This window comes from Bos indicus x Bos taurus, chromosome 10 (genome assembly GCF_003369695.1).
Source record: "Bos indicus x Bos taurus breed Angus x Brahman F1 hybrid chromosome 10, Bos_hybrid_MaternalHap_v2.0, whole genome shotgun sequence".
Classification (NCBI taxonomy): domain Eukaryota; kingdom Metazoa; phylum Chordata; class Mammalia; order Artiodactyla; family Bovidae; genus Bos; species Bos indicus x Bos taurus.
The window spans coordinates 51,447,523-51,460,582 of record NC_040085.1 but is presented as its reverse complement, the minus strand read 5'-3'; the positions used below and the strand labels follow the sequence as shown (position 1 = coordinate 51,460,582).

General features: G+C 48.7%; 1 long non-coding RNA gene across 1 annotated transcript; it reads right to left on the bottom strand.

Annotated features, from left to right (window-relative positions):
* Positions 1–3,922: 3,922 nt before the first annotated feature.
* On the bottom strand, positions 3,923–8,830 carry LOC113900313. Its single transcript, XR_003513117.1, has 3 exons — positions 8,302–8,830; positions 7,999–8,087; positions 3,923–4,703 (listed from the first exon to the last, which is right to left on the bottom strand). It is a non-coding gene; the product is annotated as an uncharacterized LOC113900313 (long non-coding RNA).
* Between the last annotated feature and the right edge of the window lie 4,230 nt (positions 8,831–13,060).

The window sequence follows — 13,060 nt, the reverse complement described above, 5'->3', positions numbered from 1 at the left end:
GTGTCTCTCTCCCCAGTTCGTCTCTTTTTTTCAGGTCTAACTGGTGTGGATGCATGTGGATGTACTTGTGTAGGCACGCCAATGTGCTCCCTGCCAGGCCTCAGACCACCGACTGGGATGTGGGAGTTCCCAGCCTTAGGTCCCAAGCGGGTTGTAGGGATGGTCACCAGGGCCAATAGACCTGGAAGCCGGGCTAGGAGGGTGTGGGAAAATGCCTGGGGCCGGCGAAAAATTTTTGGTGTCAAGAATGCCTCCACCTCTCCAGATAACCCACTCTAATACTCTTGCCTGGAAAATCCCATGGACAGAGGAACCTGGCAGTTCATGAGGTTGCAAAGAGTCAGACGCAACTGAAGTGACTTAGCTTGTACATTTCTGTAGTCACCTACGCAGCTAGAGATTGAACCTGACATACCTGGGTAGTAGATTGGTTAAATAAGCCTGTAATTCTAAAGGAGCGGGAGGAAGAGCAAGCTGGGGTGGAGGGTGCCTTCTTTCTGCACTGCCAGCCCCTGTGGGCTCCCAGATGCCCCTAACTGGACCTGGATGTTCTTGAGCCCCTGGAAGTGCTTTACAGTCCTGAATCTCCAGCACTCACCTGAGAAAGGTTGCTCTCAACAATAGATGATTATAATGTACTTGACTAATGCCTGTATTTCCCTGTTTAACATACATTAATCCAAGTAACAAAAAAAAAAATCAATATTGCTAACAATATTGCAAACAAATCCTAGTCTCTCTCACACAAACCCTTGTCTGATTCTCAGTCACTTTGACCCGCTTAAATTTTGTTATCTTTCCTAGCCCACTGGTAGCCCCCAGCTAGCCTCGAATCCAGAACTGGCTTTCAATAGTTTTTCTTTAAAAATTCTATTTCCCCCTCCTCCCAGGGGGAGTTGTAGGGGGAGGACCTGGGACACTCCCTGAGTCCCCTTGAAAACTCTGAGTTTACCTAAAACTTTGTTCCTTCCAGTACCAGTGAATGTCCCAAGTCACTGCCACTGACTTCAGATTTTTTTGTTTTCTCTAACAACCCCTCCCCCTCAAGCCCCCCACAGGGCAGCTCTCTGCTCCTCTGAAAACCCCATATGCCTCTCTTCCAGCCAATCTGCCCCCACCCTTACCACCTTTAAACTAATCATAGCCAGTGGTTCTTGGGAGTTTATTGTGATTCTTATTTTGATTACTATTTTTTTTTAAATTGGTGTTTTCCACCTGGAAGGAACAAACCCGAGGGGCTGGCTAATGAAGGAACTTAGGTTTGCAAAAACACTGTAAATAATTTAGTATTGTATTTCAAGGAAAAAAAAAAATAGCTTTCTTAAATCATCCCTGCAATATAAATTGCAGACTTACAGTATGGTCCTGGTAAGTCTAAATTTTTAAAGGAGCAATATTCAAAGAGACATAGATGTCTGTATTAATTATTTATTCGCCGGTGCCTTCCTTCGTTTCTAACTTATTATTAATTAGGCGCCTCTAGTCTTTCGCAGAGCGCTCCACCGAGCCGGTTGCAGCTTTAAATATGAATTAAAAGCAAATCCAGGCTACTGTAATGCGAAAATTATTCCGTGTCTTGCATGGCAGAGATGAATAGCCGCGTGGATCAATACCGTGAAACTCGGCTCCGAACGACAGGGTTATTGATAGCTTATATTAATGATGTTAATGATGGAAAAAGGAAAACAACGGCCCACCCGACTTAGAAACTTTTTAGCCGCTGAAACCCCGCAATAAAAACGGGAAGGGGGCAGGAATCGGGCTTAAGTGTAATAAGAAAATTATTTATGAAACCGGATAAATGACTTCAGAGCCTTGATGCATTTGAACCTAACGCTCTCGGCTCCTGGCGGCCCCGGCTCCAGCTGGGGAGACCGCGAAAACCCCAAGCAGCGGTGAGCTGGGGGCTGGGGGCGCTCCGCCAGCCTCGGCAGCCTCCGGTTTGCCGCCCGCTTTCCCCTCCGTCCCCGCCGGGAGAGCCCTCTGGGGCGCCGGTCGCAGGCACTTTTGGAAGTGGGATGGGGTAGGCGCTAAGCTGGTTCTCATAGTCCAGGAGGGGACAGTGAGGCGGTCAGCTGGGCTCCGTAGCATGGACTTTGGCCCAATTTCTTCACTGGTTCTCTTGGCAGCTGCTCCCAGAGACTAGTCCAAGGTTTCGGGCTTGAGGAGGACACAAGGCTAACTCCACACTGCTCCCCCTCTCACCCAAGGCTCTTTGAATTCCCCAAATGCAAAAGGGTGGGTGGCTGGTGTCTGAAGGGTGTGTAACACTTAGAATGAAGATAAATTGCTCTAAACAGGGCAGGAAAACTGAGAAAGATGCCCACTCTCTTCCTACATGCCTTAGCGGGTTCTTTACCAGGCACGGGGTTAACTGGGCCTTGGCAGTGAGCGCCGGGCAAGCGAGGGATCTTTGAGGCTGGGTCTTCTGGGTGTGGGGAGTGGAATGAGCACGCAGGTTTGGGCTCCATCCTCCTGCAATCCTGCTTGGACGCCGCTCCCTCCCCCAAGCTGGCCCCAAATATTGACGCACTCTCCCTAGCCGGGGCCGCTGAGTGACCGGGGCGGGAAGGGAAGAGGGGCGGGGAGCGATAGGTTAACTGCTGACCCCAGAGGACCGCAGCAAAGGTCAGAGCCCTAGGGTCACTCGAAGGCCCGAGGTTCCATCCCCTTCCGCAGGGCATAGAACCATCAAGTCCCCTTCCCTTAGCCAGGGTCCTAGGCCCTTGGAAATTGGTGGTGGGGGTGGAGTGGGGTGGTGGTGACCTCTGCCATTCACTGAGGGGGCGGGGGAGGGGGGGTGGCTGGGGGAGTTGGTGGATGGTAGGCTTGCCAGTGGGTCCGCGGTCGGCGCTCCCTGAGTCCAGCCTTTTGGATTGGAGTGAGAGTTTCGGGGATTTTAATTTATGCTGGCGACTGTAATTTGTTCTGCATTTCAGGCGGGAGGAGAAACTACTCAGAACTATGGGAAAATTCCCACGTAGTCCACAGAGCAAACAATTCCCTCCAAGGGATGGGGTAATTTTGTTTTTTTTTTTTAGTAGGTCTTTTGAAATCTGTTTTTCCTTCTTTTCCTTTCTCCCTCTCCTTCACCATCCTTTTTACTTCTCTTTCCCCGTTTTATTTCTATCTTACCCTCTTCGTCCCGTTTCATTTTCTTCTCCACCTCTTTTCATTTTTTTCCCTTTCTTCCTTCCTCTCTCCAACTCATTCCTTTCTTCTTTGAAGCTTTCTCTCCTCATCCCCTCCCTCTTTCTCTTCCTTCTATAGCTAGGTGGAGGCCAGGCCCACTTCCCTGCACCTCAAGACTTTCACATGAAAGGTGCCAACACCATTTGGCATCAGCATCAAATATCACTTTGTTTTTGACAAAGGAAAGAAAGAACATCAGAATTCAGAGAAATCATCCATGCCTCTGAGCCCATTAGCAGGAACTTGCATCCCTTGCCACTTCTCTACTGGGCTTTTGCCCTTGTCCGAGGTCGGCCAGCTCAGGGTCATGTCCCTTTCCTAAACTTGGGGCTGCTTCGAGAGTGTGCTTTCCTTGCTAATGCTTCTCACGGTGCTGTCTGGGACCAATAACATCAAGATTTTGGGGTTGTTGGTTTTATTTTTATTTGATTTTATTTTGAAAAAAATTGCAGTGAAACTCTGAGGCCATAACTTCTAAAAGCACTAGCTGAGTCTTAAATCTATCCTAGTGCACCAGAGGTTGAAACCATTATCTCAATAACTAGACAAAAACCAAACTTCCTGCCACCCAGGCAGAACCCCATTTTAGCTATCTCGCTTCAAAGTCCACAATCAGCTACATGTTTCAGATAAGCACCTGCCCACTGGAGTGCAGTCTTAGAGCCACACCATCTACCAACAAACAGCTCTTCCTCAGAAAGGAAATAAAACAGACACTGCACAAAATCACTTGATTCTGGAAAAATCAATATCAAGATTAGGTTTATTGTCTGCTTATATGATTAAAAATGACAAAGTGTTGCCTTTTATTTTCATAAAAAGACAGAAGTCTGAACAAAATAATTTACTATTGAGTTCTTGTTTCATTTGCCTGGCAAAACCTGGAGGAGGCTGAAAAAGCAGTTAGGAGGTGCAGTGGCCCTTGCTGGGCACCGGTGAACTTGCCATCGGAGGATGTGTGCTGCTGTGTGTGTGAAGAGAGTAGTTTCCTAAGGTCCAGTTTGCCCTAAGGCCAGGCCAGCTGGGTAGTTCTCAGTTCTTCCTCATTTCAAAGAAATGCTTGATCATCTGTCACTTGCCCTTACTTTCTTTAGCTCAAACCTGGGTTCCAGGTGTTTTTCCCCCCCAAATAACTATCAGGATCAGGCTGCTTCAGTGGCTGCACGACTCTGGCAGAGGCAGCACCAGGGCCTTGCTGGCTCCTTCAGACGTGGCCTCCCAGATCCCTTTCCAGCCACCCTGGATCTTAGGTCCTATGAAGCACTGCTCTGCCTCTGTGTGCATATGCGTGCGTGCGTGCGTGTGTGTCCCCGACCCACTACTTGGCCCGATTCACGCTCCCTCTTTGGGGAGGCTCTCGGGGTTCCACAGTCTGAGCTGCAATCAGGAAAATGGGGTTTTCGAAACCACTGTGGGCTGGATTCTCCAAGTGTTGCCGGCGGTGAGCGCATTCGAGGGACAAGACGGCTTTGGGCGCGCGCGCTGGTTACACCACTGCGGGGGTTATCTATCTACGTTAAAAACAAAAAGAAAAACAAAGAAAAAAAAATCCACTGTATGAATCCCAGCTTAAATTCCCCTCCCCTATCTCGAAACCCCTAAAAACCCACTTAGAATCTACTCTCATCTCTAGGCTGCTGCTCTTGGGCAAGAGTCCCGCGTGCTCAGAGCATGCTCCCAACCCGTTACTACCTTGTTCTAGAACAAGAGTGGCTCCCAGACGCACAAGGTTCATGGAGCGCGGTGCCCGAGAGAACAGTTTCACGCCGCTCATTTAGTACCATTAGGAAAATAACTACCTAGACGGTCCCTAAGAGCCCCAAATCCGCCTTCGGATTTGGAGTTGGAGCCGTTTGGCGGACTGCAAGCTCCGACTCATTTCTTAAACGCATTAATTTGCTCTCCATTTGTTCTGGAACCTAGTGGAAAACCTGGTGGTTGTGGAAATGAAACCTAACCAAACCATCTCCTCTACCGAGTCCCCACGGGCATAGCTTCTCCAAGGCCGTCCTGGCCTCCTCTTGGGGTGGAGGGCTTACGGTGTAGCGCCCGTGGATTACATGCTACTGGGAAATGTGACAAGCCCGGCTGGGCGCCGACGGCGGGCTAGCGGTGGTCGGGCCCCGCTCGCTGTCAGGCTTGACGTCTCTCTCTTCGCTGCCGGGGTGCCAGTTCAGCGCACCCTCGAATCGGAGCACTTTTCACGGAGACGCCCGAAGGGAGACCGAAAGGGCGCCTGGGTCCGGACAGGCTTATCTGAGGAAGCCACCTTGGGAAGGGGGAAGGCAGCCCGAGGGTTGAGAACTCGCCTGGCGCCTGCTTGGGGCAGCTCTGGACTCCTTTCCGCGTGAAGGCAAATTCAGCCACTAGCTTCTCGGGAAACAAGTCTGGTCTCTCCTTTCCTCTCCCGGACCCTCTCTCCAGCCTCTTTTCTCTACCTTCCTCCCTCTTTAGCCATGAGTACTCCGAAGCTGCTAGCCCTAGGGTCAAAGGTCAGGCCTTCACTGGGGGCTTGGGGGCGCAGGCGGCAGGGTTCGCCTTCTTCGTGCACTGGCGGGGAGCACGGGAGTCGCCTGGCTTGTCATTCAGGGCTGGACACCCATTGCCAACCAAAGAGAAAACAGACATTGAACTCAGAGCTCCCTCTTCCAGTACTTAGACCTCTTTGATGACAAGGAGAGTTGAAGGGGATGGTAGTTTAATTTAGAAAGTTGTACCCAGACCATAAAGTCACTCATCTGGATATTTTAGGAGTCATTTTTTTGGGGGAGGGAGTGGGTAATGATTTCCATAGGTGTCTCCATTGAGGTGGTTTTGAGCACAGGATTGACCTTTTAAGAGCAGGCTTTTGTTGCATCATTTCCCTTGCCCTAACCCTGGTCAGAGTTGGAAAGAAGTTGCCAGAAGGGCTCTAGGAGAGGTTAACGAATGCCCAGCTCTCCAAGTAGACAGATCTGTTCCAAAGGGACCGACCTTTCGCATGAGTAGGGGCAAGGCAGGCAGAGTAAAAAGCAGATCTCTATGCACATTCACGTGGCTTCATGTAATGAACACATCTCCATCAATTTCTGGAGGCAGAAGGCTCAATTTACTTGGGTTTTAGCCGAGGAATGTTCTTAGCCTCAGCTCTGACTACAGAGGAGCCTAGTAGTTAGAATTCTCTCTCCAACGAAAGCGATGGTCAATAGAATTCTCGGTATCAAATGAGCAATAATTTGCTGTGGCTACATGCTGGATAATGAAAGATGTTAGTGGGATCAATAAAAAATGAAAACACTTTTACTTACATCTTGAGTTACTGTTTTAAGTGAGCAAGAGGGATGCAACAAACCCAAAGCTAGGCTCAGATCCTCTGCAGACCCCCTCAGACTCACAAAGCTCTTTTACCACCGGAGTCTTTTTGCTGCCAGGACCTCTAACTTCCACCTTCTGTGCTCACAGGCAAGTGGGTTATTTATATCAAATTAACCCGTGGGAACCTGGTAATAGTTTAACTGTCAGGATTTTACATTTTTTCCTTTTTTCTGCACCCCGAATTAATTTTAAATTGTTTTGCATCAGAACTAAACTGTTTGTGGTTTACAGAAAAAGTAGGAAAACATCCCAAATCTGATTTGTCCATTGAAATGCTTATAAATGTGCACTCGACAGACAAACCCAGGGGGGCCTGTGTTCTTCCATTGTGTATGAAGAAAACACAGGTAAAAGGATAGACTAAATTCCTTTCAATTTGTTATTTGTGGCCATGAAATCTGGAAAATTCAGACATTAAAATCGTTTTTTTCCAGACTAGTTAATGCCCTCATCTTCATTCATAATCATTTCTTCTGTTCAATGTGTTTTTAATTTGCATTGGGTTTATTTATACGTTCCAGGCAGCTTCTCTCACCATTCAATCCCAAACACCTAGGAACATATCTGTTCCTTAAGAAACCTATTGCAAAACCATCCATAAAGCATTTAATATATATATATTTAAGATACAAGACTGAAAAATATCCCAAGTGCTCTGCATAAAACAGGCTCAACGAAAAAGCTCGTTGTCAGACAGCTTCCAGCACCCGAACCGATATAAACAAAGAACACTGGGAAATGTGTGTTTGGTTGCTTCTGTGGATTTGAGAAGCCTATATTTTCTCACCATTAAAGGGTGCGGTGGGTGGGTGGGGAAAGACACGAATTTAGCCGCCGCTTTATGCTCTCTGACCAGAGGAGCTCGTTCTTCCATCGAGATAATGGTCAGTGCTGCAAGGACAGTGGCCTGAGATAATCCTGAGTACGTTTGTGTTGGATTTGCAGAGACAACAAGCCACCTGGGAGATTTAGAAAGCGGGAACCAGCCTAGGGAAGTGTAGACAAGTTCTAACTCGGGGTTTTCCCCAGGTCAGTGACCCTGGCTATCTCCATTTCTACGACTCGCACGGATGCAGGCGCAGTTCTGCCGCCGCACGCGGCTTCGCAGGAGAACCGCTCATAGACCGCAGACGCGCGCTCGCGTACCCTCCACCACGCTTGGCACGCCTGGATATTTACACCCTATTTGGGAGGCCTCCTTCCCGCCCTCATTTGCTACTTTAAATTTGCCAGGAGGACCTGTTAGCGCCGAAGCTGGGTGGGCAGGATGGGAGGGGGGCGCCCTCGCTCGGCTCCCTGACCGTGACGCGGCTTCTGCCCTCCGCCCTCGGTTCCCACCCTGTCTGTGTGGCTACAGGCTCAGCAGTGGACCAGCGACGCCGGGCCCCTGGAGCCCCTGCCCCGGCCTGTCCCCCACCCCCACCTCCGCACGCGCCAGTGAGAGAGGCTTACCCGGGTGGGCGAGTCGCGGCGCATTAGCGGATTTCATGGCAAGTTGCTTCTGTGACAAGTGATCAGGTTCACGTTTGAGGATTTGCCCCCTAGGAGGGAGGAAACGAGAGTCAATCTGCATAATTTCAAATGAGAAAGAAAGCGGGAAACTGGGGAGCCTAACTTCTAGCTTCCTAATTCCCCCCTCCCCGGGATCCTATAAGCCCCCCACCCCCCACCCCGGAAACTGTAAGTACCCTCCGCTCCCGCCCCCGCACCAGTGCACAGTAAGAAAAAGTGATCCGCACAAGTCGCAGGTGATACCTTTTATTGCGCTCATTTTAAAGACAGGGACGGGATGGCTCCCTCCATGAAGCCTTTCTCGAAGCTCGGCCCCGGGGAGGTGGGTCAGCCAGGCCGCTTCAGGACCCCTCAGATTCCTGAAAGGTCGCGAGGTGAGGGGTGCGGAAAAGAGCGACCTCGGGCTTCGTGCCAAACGGCCCCCTTCAGCGCCCCGGTCTGAGCTAGGCGCGCAAACCCAAATTCCCTCCAGCGCCTTCGGCTCCATCTTTAAGTCCAGGCAAAGATCAATTCTCCCTCTCTCTCGCACGCACACATTTGCAGCCATAAATAAACAGCTCCCAGCTAAATCAGGAACCCGAGAAGAGAAAGAGAGAAAAAAGAAGAGAAGGATGAGATCCAAAGCACGGGTCTCGCTTCTCCAGAGCGCCGGAGGGCTCTTTTTGGTCCGGCTAGCCTTGCATTTGGGGTTGCAACTTGCATTTGAATAGCTGCCTGGGCTTGTTATGGACCCGGGAAAGCTCTGAAAGGGAATCACTATGCAAATTGTCCCAGTTACAATCGAAAGGTTCGATCTCCAGGAGCTGCCTGACGGAAGTTGATGTCAGCTATCTGTGCATTAGGGTTGCATTACCGCCTTCGCCGGCCTCCTCAACACCCCCGCTCGCGCCTGCCGGGGAGGCTTTTTTTTTTTTTTTTTTTTTTTGCTTCTGTGTATATTTTCCCTCAGTAATTAAAAATAAAGAAAGAAAGGGGAAAAAAGGGGGGAGGGGGCTTAAGGTGGCGATGTAGTTGGCTCGGGCCTGGGAGGCCCACGGGCAGAGGGGAAGAGGTGAGGTGCAGGCGGGGAGGGGGGTGGTGGTGGTAGTACTTTTGCAGCAGGTGTTGATGGTGCGTTTGAAATCAAACATTTAGAAATGGTTTTTTAGCGTTTTGCAGGCCTAGGCGGCGGCAAGGGGGGTGGGAGCAGCGATGTCTGCCTCCGCCCGCCTGCTTGATCCTACAATGCCGGCTGCAGATCAATACCTGCTCACTGTAATCCCAGTAATTGTAGGGCTCGCAGCTTTTATTTTAAAGAAATAGGACACTAGGGCGCGGACGAGCGGCTGAGGCAGCGCTGCTGGACTCTGGTGCCTCCAGGCGCCTTTTGGGGCTCCCATCTATTACCCTAGAGCCCTAACAGCTCCTTGCAATGGGGTAGTTTTGGGGCACCAGCGCTCGGAAATCAGCGTGGCTCGCGTGGCCTCCGGCCGAGAATGGCGCTCGCCCGAAGGCGCTCTTGGTGACTCAGGGCAGGCCGCGTGCGGTATGGGATCGGTCTTTTCCGGGCCTTTTCGCCGGCTCAGGAGGGTGGACCCACCTGGGGATGGGCATCTTGGGCTTGGACGCTGGCCTGTTTGCCTTAGGCCGCACGGACTCCAGACCTCGACGCTTGGGGCCCGCGGTTGTTGGAATACGGGCCTTCGACACTGAGGCGAGACGTTTTGTCCCTTCTCGGCTGCCTTCCGGGGCCCGAGGCCTAGATAGGGCCTGCACTGTTTGGGTCGCTCGGCCTGGGAGGCTGGTTAGGGCGCTAGGAACCGGCTATTTGCCCGTGCGACCACTTAGGCGCTTGTTTCCTCAGGGGGCGCGGGGCCACGCCTTTGGCCGAGACCCACCAAGCCCGCCGCTCCCGCGGGCCTCCTGCTGCCTCTGCTGCCCGCCCCTTGTTGGCAGGGCCGGGGCAGGACCGCTGGGGCCTGGGGCCGCAGCCCCTGCGCGGCTGGCAGCCCGCAGCTTCTGGCGCCCCCGAAGATGACCATCTGTCATTCAATTAAGGTTTCAGGGCAGCTGATGGGGGAGCCAGGGTCAGCGACCTCAGGACAAAACGGCCTGCTGCCTCGGATAGGAGAAGTTCAAATGTTAAATGCAGAACATTGTGCCCACTCCTAGGCCCGGCCCCTACCCGGCCTCAGGTCCGGCCGGTGGACAGCAGCGGGGTGAAGGGCAGCGGTCATTAGCACTTAGATTTCAGCTCTGGGCCGGGCTCCTTCTGTTGGGTCATTTTGACCAGAGAACCTTTAACCCTTTCACGCCAGCCCACCCTCTAGGGAAGGCCAGCTTGTCTGATGGAGGAAAGAAAGAGGGCGATCAGATGCACCCATATAAAGAGGGGTCACATTGTATTTCGGGTCACTTCTTAATTGGAGAAGAAAACCTACAAGACAGAAGGAAAACAGTTCATTATAACCAAAACAAACTATGAGGTCTTAATAGTTTAATTTTCTAATTTTTAGTTTTGGGGGAGAAGTGCATTCATCAGATATGATCAGGGAACTAACTACTGGGCCAGTATGGGGAGAATGGATTTGTTAAAAAAAAGTTCCAAACTTTCCACCCATATTTAACTGTATTTACCCAAACGTGTGCGAGTGGTGATGAGCTTAAGCCAGCCACACACAACTTCATTTAAATGTTGGTGATGAAGTTTCCACTGCAGCCAGCCTCATCTTCAGTTGAAAATAGATTGGACAGTTGGTCTTTCCCTTTGGGGACTTTCTCATAATAAAATGAGATTAAAAATAATTTTAATTGAATGGAATTCATAAAAGACATTAATTAGGCATTCACAGGCTATGGGCATTTAGGTGTTAATATTCCTGGCTTCCCTACACGGACAGAAGGAGAAGCAGCCACATACTTAGCAGTTTTCAATGGAAGATCCAACTATTCCTCTCAATTATTAACCGTGAAGCCTGAAAACTATTCTATTAGCAAGATATCATTTAAAGGCTTGGAAAACTAGGTCTTTCAGCAGGCTAGTTGGTAATAAAGGAAGGAATTGGGGCTTCTGGCTTCCAGCCCCACTTCTCAATATCAAACTTAGCCTTTACTTTTTGGAAGTAACTATCAAGAAATCAATGAATCAATCAGACATTCAGCATGGAAGCACCTTAGCAAATTTTTCATTGGATAACAATGAATAATACATGGCCCTCCAGTATATTGACTGTGGTAAATGGTCTTTAAGATAAGGTGCTGCAACAAGTATCTTTAAATAAAATCAAAATAAAAAGTTTACCACAATCATAATAAATTGTTCAGTCATCCTCCTATTGACTCACATAGCATCTTTCTTCAGGGGCATTTGGAGTTATTTTTTCCCCCTTACAAACAGACCAGAACAAATTGATGAATTGGGCTTTCACTATGCTAATTTAGACATTATAAATATTTAATTAACATCCCTAATAGCCAGTCATAGAGGGCCCGGCTCTACTTTACACTATTCTTAATCTAAAGTAAATGCTTTTCCCATTAATAGCCTGATGCCATATTAGCAGCTTCCTCGGTAAAAGGGCCCCACTTAGACTAAAAGGAGGCAGCATTGAGTAGTCTGCATTAGATAGGGGTTTATTCTTGTTTGTAAAGAATCCAGGGAATGGTATCAACTCTCTACAAATTCCACCTTTCCCAGTTCTTGCTTAGACTATTCTAATAGGGACAACCTTGCAATTTTACTTTTCTAGACAAGGTAATATTTTGAGTTTTTACTAGAATAAAAATGAATTTATTTTAGTAAGATTTATATTAAAAAGTGAATCATAGGTAGTGGATGACAAATTGCCAACTGTAGAATTTACTAGCCTTTTCAACAGAGTGGGGCAGGGGAAAGAATTCTGTACTAGGAGTCTTGTAACGCTCACTAGTGATGGGACCCTTGGGCAAGGCATTTAACCACTCTGAGCCTCAGTTTTCCCTTTTAATAAGTCACATAGTGCCTATGCCACAAGGTTACTTTAATGATTAAATGGGAGAATATATGTGAAATTACTTGGCATATAGTTCAGTTCAGTTCAGTTGTTCAGTCGTGTCTGACTCTTTGCGACCCCATGAATCGCAGCACGCCAGGCCTCCCTGTCCATCACTAACTCCCGGAGTTCACTCAGACTCACATCCATCAAGTCAGTGATGCCATCCAGCCATCTCATCCTCTGTCATCCCCTTCTCTTCCTGCCCCCAATCCCTCCCAGCATCAGAGTCTTTTCCAATGAGTCAACTCTTTGCATGAGGTGGCCAAAGTACTGGAGTTTCAGCTTTAGCAGCATTCCTTCCAAAGAAATCCTAGGGCTGATCTCCTTCAGAATGGACTGGTTGGATCTCCTTGCAGTCCAAGGGACTCTCAAGAGTCTTCTCCAATACCACAGTTCAAAAGCATCAATAGATACTCAATATTGGGTTAATTCCTAAATGACTCCCAAATATTCATTAACCTTTCTCTCCCCTTATGTTTATTCTTGTCTTCTGTAAACTATTTTCTTATCATAATCTAACATTATCTTTGCAAATGTAGTTTGTCTCATCAATTCTTGGATCTAGTTTCTGTAACGTGAAGTGGGGGAAAACTGGGAGGCTTAAACTCTGACCAGGACACAATTTAAGAACAGATACTAGAATTTAGACTTTTTAAAGTTCTGAGTCATAAACTCTGATCACTGAAATGTCCTTACACAATAGTCCTTGTGTGGATTAGATAGATTCTAGAAGTAGCATTATATTTCCCAGGGGGTAGGAATCAGGCCAGAACTGAGAGTTCAAGAAATTAGAAACTCTCCAGGCTGATCTAACTCTGGGACTAAAATCTGCAGGTGCCAAATATTAGAGTAAAGAGCTAAAGAAAGAACGTTTCAGACACAATTTAAATTTAAAACATTAAAAAGAAAAGCCATCTTATTCTAAGAGTATTTCTCAAAGAATGTGAAGAAAAACCAAATTGACCTGTTGGACATTGCTGGTTACAGAG